We start from the raw sequence: 13,048 nt of genomic DNA, 5'->3' as shown, positions 1-13,048 counted from the left end.
AACTTAGCACTTATGGTCCCCATTTTCAAAATGTATATAGCAGAGTTTTGTTTAACACTGCTGGAATTGGGATCACTGGGGGTATGCCCACTGGGCTGATCTTTCCAGGAGTTTCCAGACATAAAGATTTGAATAGTATCATGGAAAAGTTATCTTAAAGTTAAGCACACAAGCTTGGCACAATGTCACTGTCTCACTGTGAGAAAACATGCGCAATACTGAGGAGAGAATCCGGTCTTCCACTTGCATATGTTCCTGGGCCACGGCTTTATGACTTCATGGCTGGGACTGAGAGAATGATGGAGGGAGAGAGAAGATGACATGAAAGCAAAACCTGAAAAATCTCCTTTCTGTGTCTCTCTTTCTCTCTGTGTGTGTCTCAGTGCTCTGTATGCCATAGGGAACAGTCTGACTTTGGTTTCCATAAGGAAAAAAAATAATAACCACTTTCCCACCTTCTTTCCTCAGATAAGGAATGAATCATGGTCACAGAAGCACATTTAAGGCAGGAGTAACTTTGGCACTCCAGGGTCTCCCCGTATTGGTGATTTTGAGGCAGTGGGATCTTGAATAAAAACAGAACCTTGAACAAAAATGGGACCTTTGCGAGTATCCAAAGTCTTGAGGTGAAAGGAAGTTAAGAGATATGTGGGAAACATGTACAACTCTCAGAAATGTCTGAAAGGTTTTAAAAAAGGTCATGTGGCTTTGGATGTTTATGTGTTAAGGACCCTACTTTTCATCTCAGATGGGTATTGCTTGCTGACGTAGGAACTACATAAGCAATCATTGATCTGCTTTTATCTCAAAAGTACTGAATGTTTTTAATAATCACTTTATAATCTCTATCAAATTGGGAAGAAAAACATGAGCCAAAATTGTCAGCACTGAAGAAAGGAGAAAGACTTGCACCTAGCCTTCGAATTATAGTCTTCAAATGATACACTCACGTACACGTGTGTATTATCAATGTAGAATTTAAAAGTGGCAGCATAATATTGCTAGTTGAGGAAAAGTTGACTGACTAAATCTGTTACAGTTTTTCATTATTATATATGTGAACAAATTTGTAGACTAAAATGGTGAGCCTGTTATTTTTATGCCATTTTCATTAGTTTGACCCACTTTTGGGAAAAAAAAATGTATCAGGCAAGAAAGAGTTACACAATTTTAATAAGTACCAACCACTGCCTGAATTTATCTTCAAGCATCAGAACTGAAATTGGAACTTTCCAGATCACTTTAAATTAAATTGATTAATAATACATCATGTCAAAATGAATTTTTCATGGTTTGGGAGCTAATGTTCTCAATTATTTAGCAATGCAAAGTGTAGGAAACTCACACACAAACAGCACACAGCAGCTGATCCGTGAACTTTCCCTTAAAACAAGATGATAAATGGCCTATTTTTCTATCATACTAAAGCAATATGTTAATTTTTTCTACTCTGAAACCATTTGCTCTCCAGGAAACCAAATCGAGACATGTATTGTGATTACAAAATATAATAATAATAAAAATTTTTATAATATTAAAAAAATCTTAGCCCTGACTCTATGTAACAGGAGAATGTGTCATTTAATTAACAAATTCTTTAGGCATATTACCTTATGTCTTTTGAGTTATATTTCCCTAATCATTTCAGTCCCATTGTCCATTATAATGGAAATGTAAATTTTTCGTATGCAGTATCTTTGGAACTATTATACGGTTCAATGCTTTTATTTAACATTGATCGACTTTCCTTGTGTTTTTGTGGGGAAAGAATGTTTGCATTAGAAAGCATTAAAAAATAAACAGTATGTCATTTACATCTTGAGGATTATATTAATTATATTTAATATTAAATAAAATTTACTTTAAAAGTTAAAGTATTTAAAATAACAGATTAGAAAGATTCAAATCTTTCAAGATGACGACTTTTAATTTTTTTTATTATTATTTTTTTAAAGATTTTATTTATTTATTCGACAGAGATAGAGACAGCCAGCGAGAGAGGGAACACACGCAGGGGGAGTGGGAGAGGAAGAAGCAGGCTCATAACGGAGGAGCCTGATATGGGGCTCGATCCCATAACACCGGGATCACGCCCTGAGCCATAGGCAGACACTTAACCGCTGTGCTACCCAGGCGCCCCATGATGACGACTTTTTAATACTTACTTTTACCAGTATTTCCTGAATCAGAGAAGCACTAGGATGTTGACTTCCCCTCCAGGCAAGCACTTTAGTGTACTAATTTATAGAACCAGAAGGTACTACGTACCATGAAGCCTTACATAGCTTTAAACAAAGTGATTTGACAGACACTAAGGCATCTGAAGATACTGCTAAATATCTCATCATTAACTGGCCTGTCATTATCTACTCTCTCAACCTTCTCTCTTGCTTCTCTTTTGTTTGCCTTGATGGGAATCACAGGTTGTGATGATGTAAAGTTTAAATTGTCCATTTCTGCAGAATATTATGAGCAATAATATAAAACCTTGTGTTATAAAGTGTTTATTTTTTTCTAGCTGTATTATATAATTGACAAAATTGTATATATTTAAAGTATAAAACATGATGGTTTTATATACATGTATATGGTAAAATGATTAAGTTAATTAACAATCAAGTTAGTTACTACACCCATCACCTCATGTAGTTAACTTTTATGTATGTATGGTGACAACATTTAATACCTCCTCTTTTAGCAAATTTCATGTGTATGATACAGCATTATTAATTGTAGTCACTATGCGGTACATTACGTGCTGAGAACATATTCATCTCGTAACAAAATTTGTATCCCTTTACCAACATGTCTCAATTTTCCCTACCCATCTCAGCCTGTGACAACCACCATTCTACCCTCTGTTTTGATGAATTTGCTGTTTTCTGTCTCTCTGTTTTTAGATTTCACATACAAATGATGCCATACAGTTTTTGTCTTTCTCTGTCTAGCTTATTTCACTTATCATGATGCCTTCCAGTTTCATCCATCTTGTGACAAATGTCAGGGTTTCTTTATTAAAACCAAATAATATTCTATTTTGTATATATAATACCACATTTCCTTTATCCATTCATCTGTGGACACATAGGTTGTTTCTATATCTTGGCTATCGTGAATAATGCTCCAATAAACATGGGAGTGCATATAACTTTTTGAGATACTGATTTTGAATCCTTCAGATATATACCCAGATGTGGGATTGCTGTTCTGTATTTTAAAATGTATTTTAAGGAACCTGCATACTCTTTTCCATGGTGACTGCACCAATCTATATTCCCACCACTAAAGTACAAGGGATGCCTTTCTCCGCAGCCTCACCAACATCTGTTACCCTGTGCCTTTTTGATAATGACCATCCTAACATATGAAGTGACATCTCATTGTGGTTTTGATTTGCATTTCTCTGATAATTCCTGATGTTAACTACCTTTTCATGTTTCTGCTAGCCATTTGTATATCTTCTTTGGAAATATGTTTATTCAGGTCCTTTGCCCATTTTGAAGTAAGATTATTTGACTTTTTGCTATTGAGGTTTATGAGTTTTTTGTATATTTTACTAATTAACCCCTTTTCAGATTTATGGTTCACAAATATTTTCTCCCATTCTGTGGGTTGCCTTTTTATTTTGTTGATTGTTTCCTTTGCTGTGCAGAAGTGGGTTTTTTGTTTTGTTTTGTTTTGTTTTTTATGTAGTCCCACTTGTCTGTTTTTGCTTTTGTTACCTGAATGTTTAATGTCATATCCAAAAATCACTGGAGTGACCAATGTCAGGGAATATTTTCTCCATGTTTTCCTCTAGGAGTTTTATGATTTCAAGTCTTACATATAAGTATTTAATCCATTTTGAGTTAATTTTTGTGATTGGTGTAATGTAGGGGTCTGGTTTCATTATTTGGCATGTGGATATCTAGTTTTCTCAACATCATGTATGCAAGAGACTGTTCTATTGAAGACACACACACCCTTTTTGTGTTCTTGGCACTCTTGTTAAAGATTAGTTGACCGTAAATGTCTAGGTTTATCTTTGGGCTCTCTGTTCTTTTCCATTGGCCTCTGTGCCTGTTTTTATACCAGCACCATACTGTTTTTATTATTATGGCTTTGCAATATAGTTTGAAATCTGAAAGTGTGATGCCCTCAGCTTTGTTCTTCTTTCTCAAGATTAATTTGGCTATTTGGGATTTTTTGTGGTTCCAAACAATTTTAGAATTGTTTCTTTCTAGTTATGTGGAAAATCCCATTGGAATTTTGACAGTAATTGCATTGAATTTGTAGATCAGTTTAGGTAGTATGGTCATTTTAATAATGTTAATCATTTTGATCCAAGAACAGAGGATAGCTTTCTATTATTTTGCATCTTCTTCAGTTTCTTTAATCAACGTCTCATTACTTCCTTGGGTAAATTTATCCCTAAGTATTTTTTTTATGCGATTACAAATGGGATTGATTTCTTAATTTCTCTTCCAAATAGTTGATTGTTGGTAGACAGAAATTTAACAGATTTTATATGTTGATTTTGTATTTGCAACTTCATTGAATTCATTTATTAGTTCTAACAGCTTTTTGTGGAGTCTTTAGGGTTTTCTATATAAAATATCATATTATCTGCAAGTATAGACAATTTTATTCTTCCTTTCTATTTGGAGGTCTTTTATTTCTTTTTCTTGACTAAGTGTTCTTGGTATGACTTCCAGGATTGGGTTGGATAGAAGCAGTGGCAGTGGCATCCTTGTCCTTTTTCCTGACCTTGCAAGAAAAGTGTGATTTACCATTGAGTGTGATGTTAGCTGTGGGCTTGTCATATGTGGCTTTATTACGCTGAGAGTTTTAATCATGAAAAGATGTTGAATTTTGTCAAATGCTTTTTCTGTATCTGTTGAGCTGATCATATGATTTTTATCCTTCATTCTGTTAATTTACTGTATCACATTTATTGGTTTGCATAGAACCATTCTTGTGTCTCAGGGAAATATCTCACTTGTTCATGGTACGTGATCCTTTTAATAGACTGTTAAATTTAGTGTCCTGGTATTTTGTTGTGGAGTTTTGCATCTATGTTTATTAGGGATATTGGCCTGTAATTTTTTTTTTCCCTGTAGTGTTCTTGTTTGGCTTTGGCATCACGGTAATGCTGGCCCCATAAAAATGAGTTTGGAAGTATTTCCTCTTCTTCAATTTTTTGGAAGACTTTGAGAAAGATTGGCATTCATTTTTCTGTAAATGTTTGATAGAATTTATCAGTGTAGCCATCAGGAACTGAACTTTTTTCTGATTTTTGATTACTAAATCAGTTTTCTTACTAGTTAGAGTCAATTCAAATTTTGTATTTTTTTCATGACTCCATATTGATAGGTTGTACGTTTCTAGGAATTTATCCATTTTTTCCAGGCTATTCAGTTGGTTGGCATGTAATTTTTCATAGTCTCTTATGATCCTTTGTATTTCTGTTATCAATTATAATGTTTCTTCTTTCATTTCATTTCTGATTTTATTTTTACAGTGTTTAAATCTTCACAATAACATTAAAAGGCAAGTTACTCAATCCAGGTTACCATTAATTTTATGGAATATAAAATCAGTTTTATAGCTAAATATTAAAAAAAAATAGTTGTTAATTAGAATTGATCTTGTTCTGGCAATTGAGTAATCAAACAAGCTATCATCATAAACACAAAATGCTATCTAGATTTGAGTTGTTCTTTTTATATAGTCATTATAGATGGTAGAACCAGAAATGACTAGAGGAAAAAAGCCTTTCTACTTGGAATTGATATAGGTTCACCACTGCATGCTATAAAATATCATCATCAGAAAAGTGCCTTAGAAATCATTTAACTCAATCTACTCATAGAGCATTTAAGACCACTCTCACTTAAAAGAATTTAGGTGCCTTGCCCCGGGCCATGTTGTTAGCTGAAAAGCCAGGCATACAAGGGAGATTTAATGACTCTCTATAGAGTTCATTCCAGAACATCATTTTGCTATTCTGAATCTACTCTGTCAGTGTTTGAGGGAATTAAAAATAAGAAAGGGAAAACACAACAAAAGAAATGAACAAAGATCAAATTTGACCAGGCTTTATAGTTACAGAGTTAAAAGTAGAATGAATATCTCTGATTCTAGTTCATATGCTTTCTCTTTACAAGGAGTTTAGTCAAGATATTAAGAAAAAACAAAAAATGTTTGACTAAAGGGGTTGAAAATAGAAAAGGAGGAGTTTATTTAAATCACTGTGTAAAGGACAGTAATAATATGAGCAAGTCTTAAGTGAGATATAGGATAGAGTACAAATCATCACATTGGAAAGATAGGCCGTAGACCATAAAATACCCAAGCAGGAGATATAATCAAATTTACGTGGACTATCTCTGCAAGTCTAAACTATTAAGTTCAAAAAGACAGCTAGGTGATAAAGGATCTCAAGTGAATTTTATACTTGTTTACACCATAAGGGTGGGGTTTTCCTGTAACTCCCATTAATCAGTTCCAAAAAACAAATTTTTCACAAGGATGTGTTTTCTGGCACCTACCATACAAAATGATCTTCAAGCCAAACTGAATCGTGTAAAATATTTAAATTCTCAAATAAAAAATATAATCACATCTACTATCTATAGCCCATTTGGTTAAAAATATACTTATGGACCGGGGTGCTTGGGTGGCTCGGTTAAGCATCTGCCTTCGGCCCAGGGCCTGATCCCAGGGTCCTGGGATCGAGCCCCACATCGGGGTCCCTGCTCCACTGGGAGCCTGCTTCTCCCTCTTCCACTCCCCCTGCTTGTGTTCCCTCTCTCACTGGCTGTCTCTCTGTCAAATAAATAAATAAAATCTTAAAACATATATATATATATGTATATATGTATATATATATATACGTATATATATATACATATATACATATGTATATATGTATACATATCTTAAACATATATATATATGTTTACATATATATATATGTTTACATATATATATATGTATATATATATATGTATATATATATACATATATACACTTACAGACCTTTCTATCAGTTTTGTCAATTGTTTATTGAGTTTGTAAGTCCTATTAGTTACCTAGTTTACTGAAGAAAAATTCATGAGCTAGAATTATTTCATTTATTCTTCATAGGTACTATAACTCTCTGCAATACAATTATCTTTGTTCATGAGAACTGAGAATGATCAAAATACCTATGCAACTACATTTAAATCATGTTTCACAACTCATATATATAATAGGGAAGCTAGTGTGCCATTGTTTTGTTATTTTCTTTCCCCAACCCCATGTATTTTGTTTTGTGGATTTTACTGAAAGCAGGTTTAATAGGAGTGGTAAGTATATGTGTTAAGAAATGCGTCACCAAATGTTACACTGCAGGTTACTTTTGTATTTTCTGAGTACCCCCCCCCCCCAAATACTTCCACCAAATCTATGTTTTGGAAGAAAATGAGAGCCTAGAAAACCTGAAATAGGAGCAGGAACCACAAGAAAACTGGTTTGCCTCACTCTTGGCATGAGCATGAATGACAATATGATGTTAATGGACAGTTGCATATATCTGTGTACATTTAAATAAGTCTCTTGTCCAAATTAATACAAGCACCAATGGAACTGGGTTGCCAATACATTTTTTAAAATTTTTATTTAAATTCCAGTTAACATACAGTGTAATATTAGTTTCAGGTGTACAATATAGTGATTGAACACTTCCATACAACACCCAGTGCTCATCACAACAAGTGCCCTCCTCAGTCCCCATACATAACCTATTTAACCCATCCTCCCAGCCATCTCCCCTCTGGTAACCATCAGTTCATTCTCTATAGTTAAGAGTCTGTTTCTTGGTTTGCCTCCCTCTCTTATTTTTTCCCTTTGCTCATGTGTTTTGTTTCATAAGGTCCACATATGTGTGAAATCATATGGTATTTGTCTTTCTCTGAATGACTTATTTCTCTTAGCATCATACTCTCTATCTCCATCCATATCGTTGCAAATGCCAAGACTTCATTCTTTTTAATGGCTGAGTAATATCCAAGTGTGTGTGTGTGTGTGTGTGTGTGTGTGTGTGTGTGTGTATTTATATACATCCCCCACATCTCCTTTATCCATTCATCAGTCCATGGACACTCGTATTGTTTCCATATTTTGGCTATTGTAAATAATGCTGCTATAAACATTGGAGTGCATATATTCCTTTGAATTCGTATTTTTGTATTCTTTGGGTAAATATTGAGTCATGCAATTGTTGAATCATAGGGTAGTTCTATTTTTAACTTTCTGAGGAAACGCCATACTGTTTTCTAGAGTGACTGCATCAGTTTGCATTCCCACCAACAGTGCAAGAGGGCTCCTCTTCTTCACATCCTCAGGAACACCTGTTGTTTCTTGTGTTGTTGATTTTAGCCCTTCTGACAGGTGTGAGGTGATATCTCATTGTAGTTTTGATTTGCATTTCCCTGGTGATAGTAATGTTGAGCATCTTTTCATGTGTCTGTTGGCCGCCTGTATATATGTCCTCTGCCCACTTTTTAATTGGACTATTCATCTTTTGGGTGTTGAGTTTTTAAGTTCTTCATATATTTTGAATACTAACACTTTATCAGATATGTCATTTGTAATTATAGTCTCCTATTCTGTAGATAACCTTTTAGTTCTGTTGATTGTTTCCTTCACTGTGCAGAAGATTTTATTTTGATGAAGTGCCTGTACTTTATTTTTGCTTATGTTTCTCTTGCCTCAGTAGACATATTTAGAAAGAAGTTGCCTTGGTCGATGTCAAAGAAGTTACTTCCTGTATTCTCGTCTAAGATTTTTATGGTTTCAGGTCTCACATTTAGGTTTTTAATCCATTTTGAATTTATTTTTGTGTATGTTGTAAGAAAGCAGTCCAGCTTCATTCTTTTGCATGTTGCTGTCCAGTTTTTCCAACATCATTTGTTGAAGAGACTGTCTTTTCCCCATTGCATATTCTTTCCTACTTTGTTGAAGATTAAATTAATTGACCTTATAGTTGTGGGTTCATTTCTGGGCTTTCTATTCTATCCCATTGATCTATGTGTCTATTTTTGTGCCAGTACCATACTTACCCTGGCCTGCAATGAAAACAGGTGAAGGTGATTTGTTTTATTACCTGAACTACTTTTTTATTCAGGGCAATCAGGATCTAAATGAACTATTTGTGTAGGTCTTTGCTCCACAAAAGAAACTGTAAAATCTAGATCACACAGTACTACAGTGATAAGGATTTATTTTCTCTGTCTGTTGAAGAAAAAGTTGTACATTGTGTTTTTTTCCCCCCGGTGAAAGTAAGAAACATGATGTTCTTAAGGTCAAATGCATCAAGGCGATTTAGCCTCATATTTTATTAATGTTAATGGGAATCATGTAGCTAAATCTTGGCAAATTGTACTGAATAGCTACTTCCAATATTATATGATTTTATTTATTATGGGATGTTCATTTGATATTCAGTGTGGAACAACTAATTCGAATGGGTTTTTGTTTTAGTAATAATGATATATCAGCAGGTGGGAAAGGCCTTTGCATTTGGAATCAAGAAAACACCTTAATCAGTAGTGAAATTAACCATTCCTCTATAATCTTCCCTGTAATTCTCAAGACCATATGCAGTTCCTGTTTTAATATATTATTAAAAGATTCATCTATTGACAGGAAATAAGATAAATACTTAAAATACTGCTTCTCTGAAGAATTCATTATTTTATTTAGGAAAATTACGATAGTTGATCTAGCACCATGTCAGTCATTTACTATTTGGCCTTTTTCAGAAATCCTTTGAATGTATCATTATGTTACTAACAATGCAATTACTATCCATTTAATCAGTTAGTTAGAAAAGGTCTAACTACATGTAGAAGTTAGGTTCTAATCTAATGTGTTTAAATAGTGATGTGTTTAGATGATGCCAACATTATTCTGTGTATAATGTTAGTCTAAAAAGTTGAAACAAAACCCAATTACTGGTGATATTTTTGATTAAATAGATTGATCTAACACATTCAAAATAAGAATTAGCACTAAAGATGGCTATATTCACTAATAGATAAATATAGACACATGCACACACTTAATTCATATAGATTATCTGACCTTTTATGTCAATATTAAAATATAAATATTTCTTATTAATCAACTAGGAAGAATATGCTTCAATCAATTGTATTTATCTCTAGGTAATTCCAACTACTTTTAAATTAAATAATTTTTCTATTTCCCATTTTCTCAAACAGAATACTAACAATTATAATGGATAGAATCTATTTTCTTTCTAGAAAGGCTGAATCAGATTTATTTTATATCTCTACAGAAAATTGTCATTGCATTCCATATGTTTAAATATATAAAAGCTATCACCAGTGAATAAAGGATGTTCCATATGTGTAAGGAGCAGGGAAATGACAGAAATAGCTTGTTCTCAATCCCTGGAGTTGGTCAAGAAATTCATGCTGATATTTAATAGCACTAGCAGGAAAGCAGTGAGATTATTTGGGGCATAACTAGTTTCACACCAAAACTAAGTATAAAACATCAATTACATTGATGAATGTCTTCCAACTGAAGGGATAGATATCAAATTTAAGAAAATATTGTAACGAATATATCTAGCATTTATTATTTTAATCCTACCTATATTTGGCTATTTATTTATACCTTGGTTGTAATAATAAGTGAAAATTTGCTACCAGAGACTCAACAGACAGCAATGTTTAGGTGAACAGCAGTCTATATTCGGTGGTGAATTATCGTGTTCATTCAACTATAGTTGCTGAGAACAAGAGCCAAAAGAAAGTTCAGTATGTCCACTGAATATGTTATTTTCTTATTAGATTTCAGACAGACTTTATTTCCAGTGATACTGGTTTTTGACTACTCTTTACTTCTATTAAGAGCATGTGTAACGTGAAATAGGAAGAGGTTAAGCAGGTATGGAATGAGGGAATTATTCCAAATGCTGAATAGTAGTTTCATATGTCATTCATCAGAACTGAAATTCAGATTATCATATCACAACTTGATATTAATATGGTACATATTACTTTTATCTCAAAGAAGCACTGGTTTTCAATGTTAGATGGTTTTTTAAATTATTTTTTTTATTATTTAACTCTTCTGTATTTTTTTTTAAAATTACATGTTAGTTTCTTTTCTTTTTTTTTTTTTAATGATTTTTTATTATATTATGTTAGTCACCATACCGTACATCCCCGGTTTCTGATGTAAAGCTCGATGATTCATTAGTTGCATATAACACCCAGTGCACCATGCAATACGTGCCCTCCTTACTACCCATCACCAGTCTATCCCATTCCCCCACCCCCCTCCCCTCTGAGGCCCTCTAAAGAACTTCCTTTTAAATATACAGATACCCACATCCTACTGCTAACCTATTGATTTGAACCTTAGGTGGGCGGAGCATGTGTGGTGTGTCCATCTTCATCACTTAAAAGTTCCATCAGTAATTTGGATGTTTACACCACGAATCTTGTAGTGGATGCAATATTCCTTATAGAGTGTGAGATGATAAGACGTGAAGGGATTTAAGGTCCATCAGTAGTTACTAGAAAACAAGATTTGGTGTGTTTTTCAAAACAATGTGTTTTATTAGTAATCCATCTATGCCATATTCTTCTAAAAAAATCAATGTGGGATTGGACTAGGTACTAATAGTCTTGAATGACAATGTTTGTATCATTTTTACTATGAGAATCATACTTAGTCTACAATTTTTACATTGTCTCTGCATATAATTATGTTGATCCTTCTAAGGTTTCTTTTTGTCTTTTTCTGCCAACTCTTCATCTTTCTATATCTTGCTTCCTGTTATGTGAAAATTGAACACCCAGAAGTTCCAGTTTATTTATGTAAATACCTGTTGACGTGATAGGCTGATATGTGTAACAATGGATTGGAAGTAAAAGGAATATATACTGCAGAACAGAATCTTTTTATAGGATTACTTTTAATTTTCTTCAGTGGTTCTCACTGTCCACTGTGCACTCTTGTCTCTCCTAAATGTACAATTTTGTGATAGCTTCCTATTAAGGGGTTGCGTACCTTGGCTTCAGACTCTTATTTAATAAGGTTTAGATCAGAATTTAGACTCAAATTTAGCTTGAGAGAATGACTGAAAGAGAATATGGATAAACTTAAGTATTTCTATGTAAGCAGGTAGACCTGGGCCTGATGCAGGTCACTAGAGTTCCATATTAGACAGTGAATCAACCTCTCAACAAAGATTAAAAACTACTTGCATGTTTGATCTGAATTAACCTTTCAGGTCACTGGGGCACCATTTAGTAAATTGCATTGTCTCTTTGTAAATGGGATCAAGGCTATAAAAGAGTTGTTTCATCAAACTTACGAAATAAATTTACTTACGTGCATTAGTCAGGGAATCAGAAACATGCCTAAAATTCCTAATAGCAAAGTGATGATGTAGTTTACGTAGAAATGATTTTTTCCCCCAAATGCTTTGACACCACAAATCTTTTTAAAAATAAAATAAAAATGTATCAAGATGTGGAAGTAGAAAAGACAACTTTGGTCAACCCATTCATGAAGTCTGGTTTTGAAAGGGAGGAGAAAAGAGTGGTTATAGCTCAGAGGTCGAGGTAAGAAGAAGGTGAGGTTTCTTTAAAACAGAAGACACAAAGAAAATTATCTTTTTTATGGAAGGTCTGTGAAAGAAAGGGGAGAATAAGCATAATAGGATACCGAAGGATGTGAAAGGAGATAAAAATCTTGTGTATATGTGAAGAAATTTGTCCTTATGAAGTTGGCCATGTCTCCCACTGCAGCAAGAGAGAAAGTGAAACAAATAGAACAGTGACAAATGCAGGTGAGCATGTAGGTTTTGCCACAGGGTAAGGAGGTTACCATCTAATTGCTTCTATTTTCTCTGTAAAAACTTAAGGTGATACTTAGCAAGTTGAAAAGTACAGGGAGAAGTTAAAATAGAAGGTCACAGAGGAGAGAGCAGCAGAAGAAAACAGAACTGCTGTGAACCATACCAAACCTAGCTCAGGTG

This window comes from Ursus arctos, unplaced genomic scaffold (assembly GCF_023065955.2).
Source record: "Ursus arctos isolate Adak ecotype North America unplaced genomic scaffold, UrsArc2.0 scaffold_4, whole genome shotgun sequence".
Taxonomy (NCBI): domain Eukaryota; kingdom Metazoa; phylum Chordata; class Mammalia; order Carnivora; family Ursidae; genus Ursus; species Ursus arctos.
Note: the sequence above shows the minus strand (reverse complement) of the source record.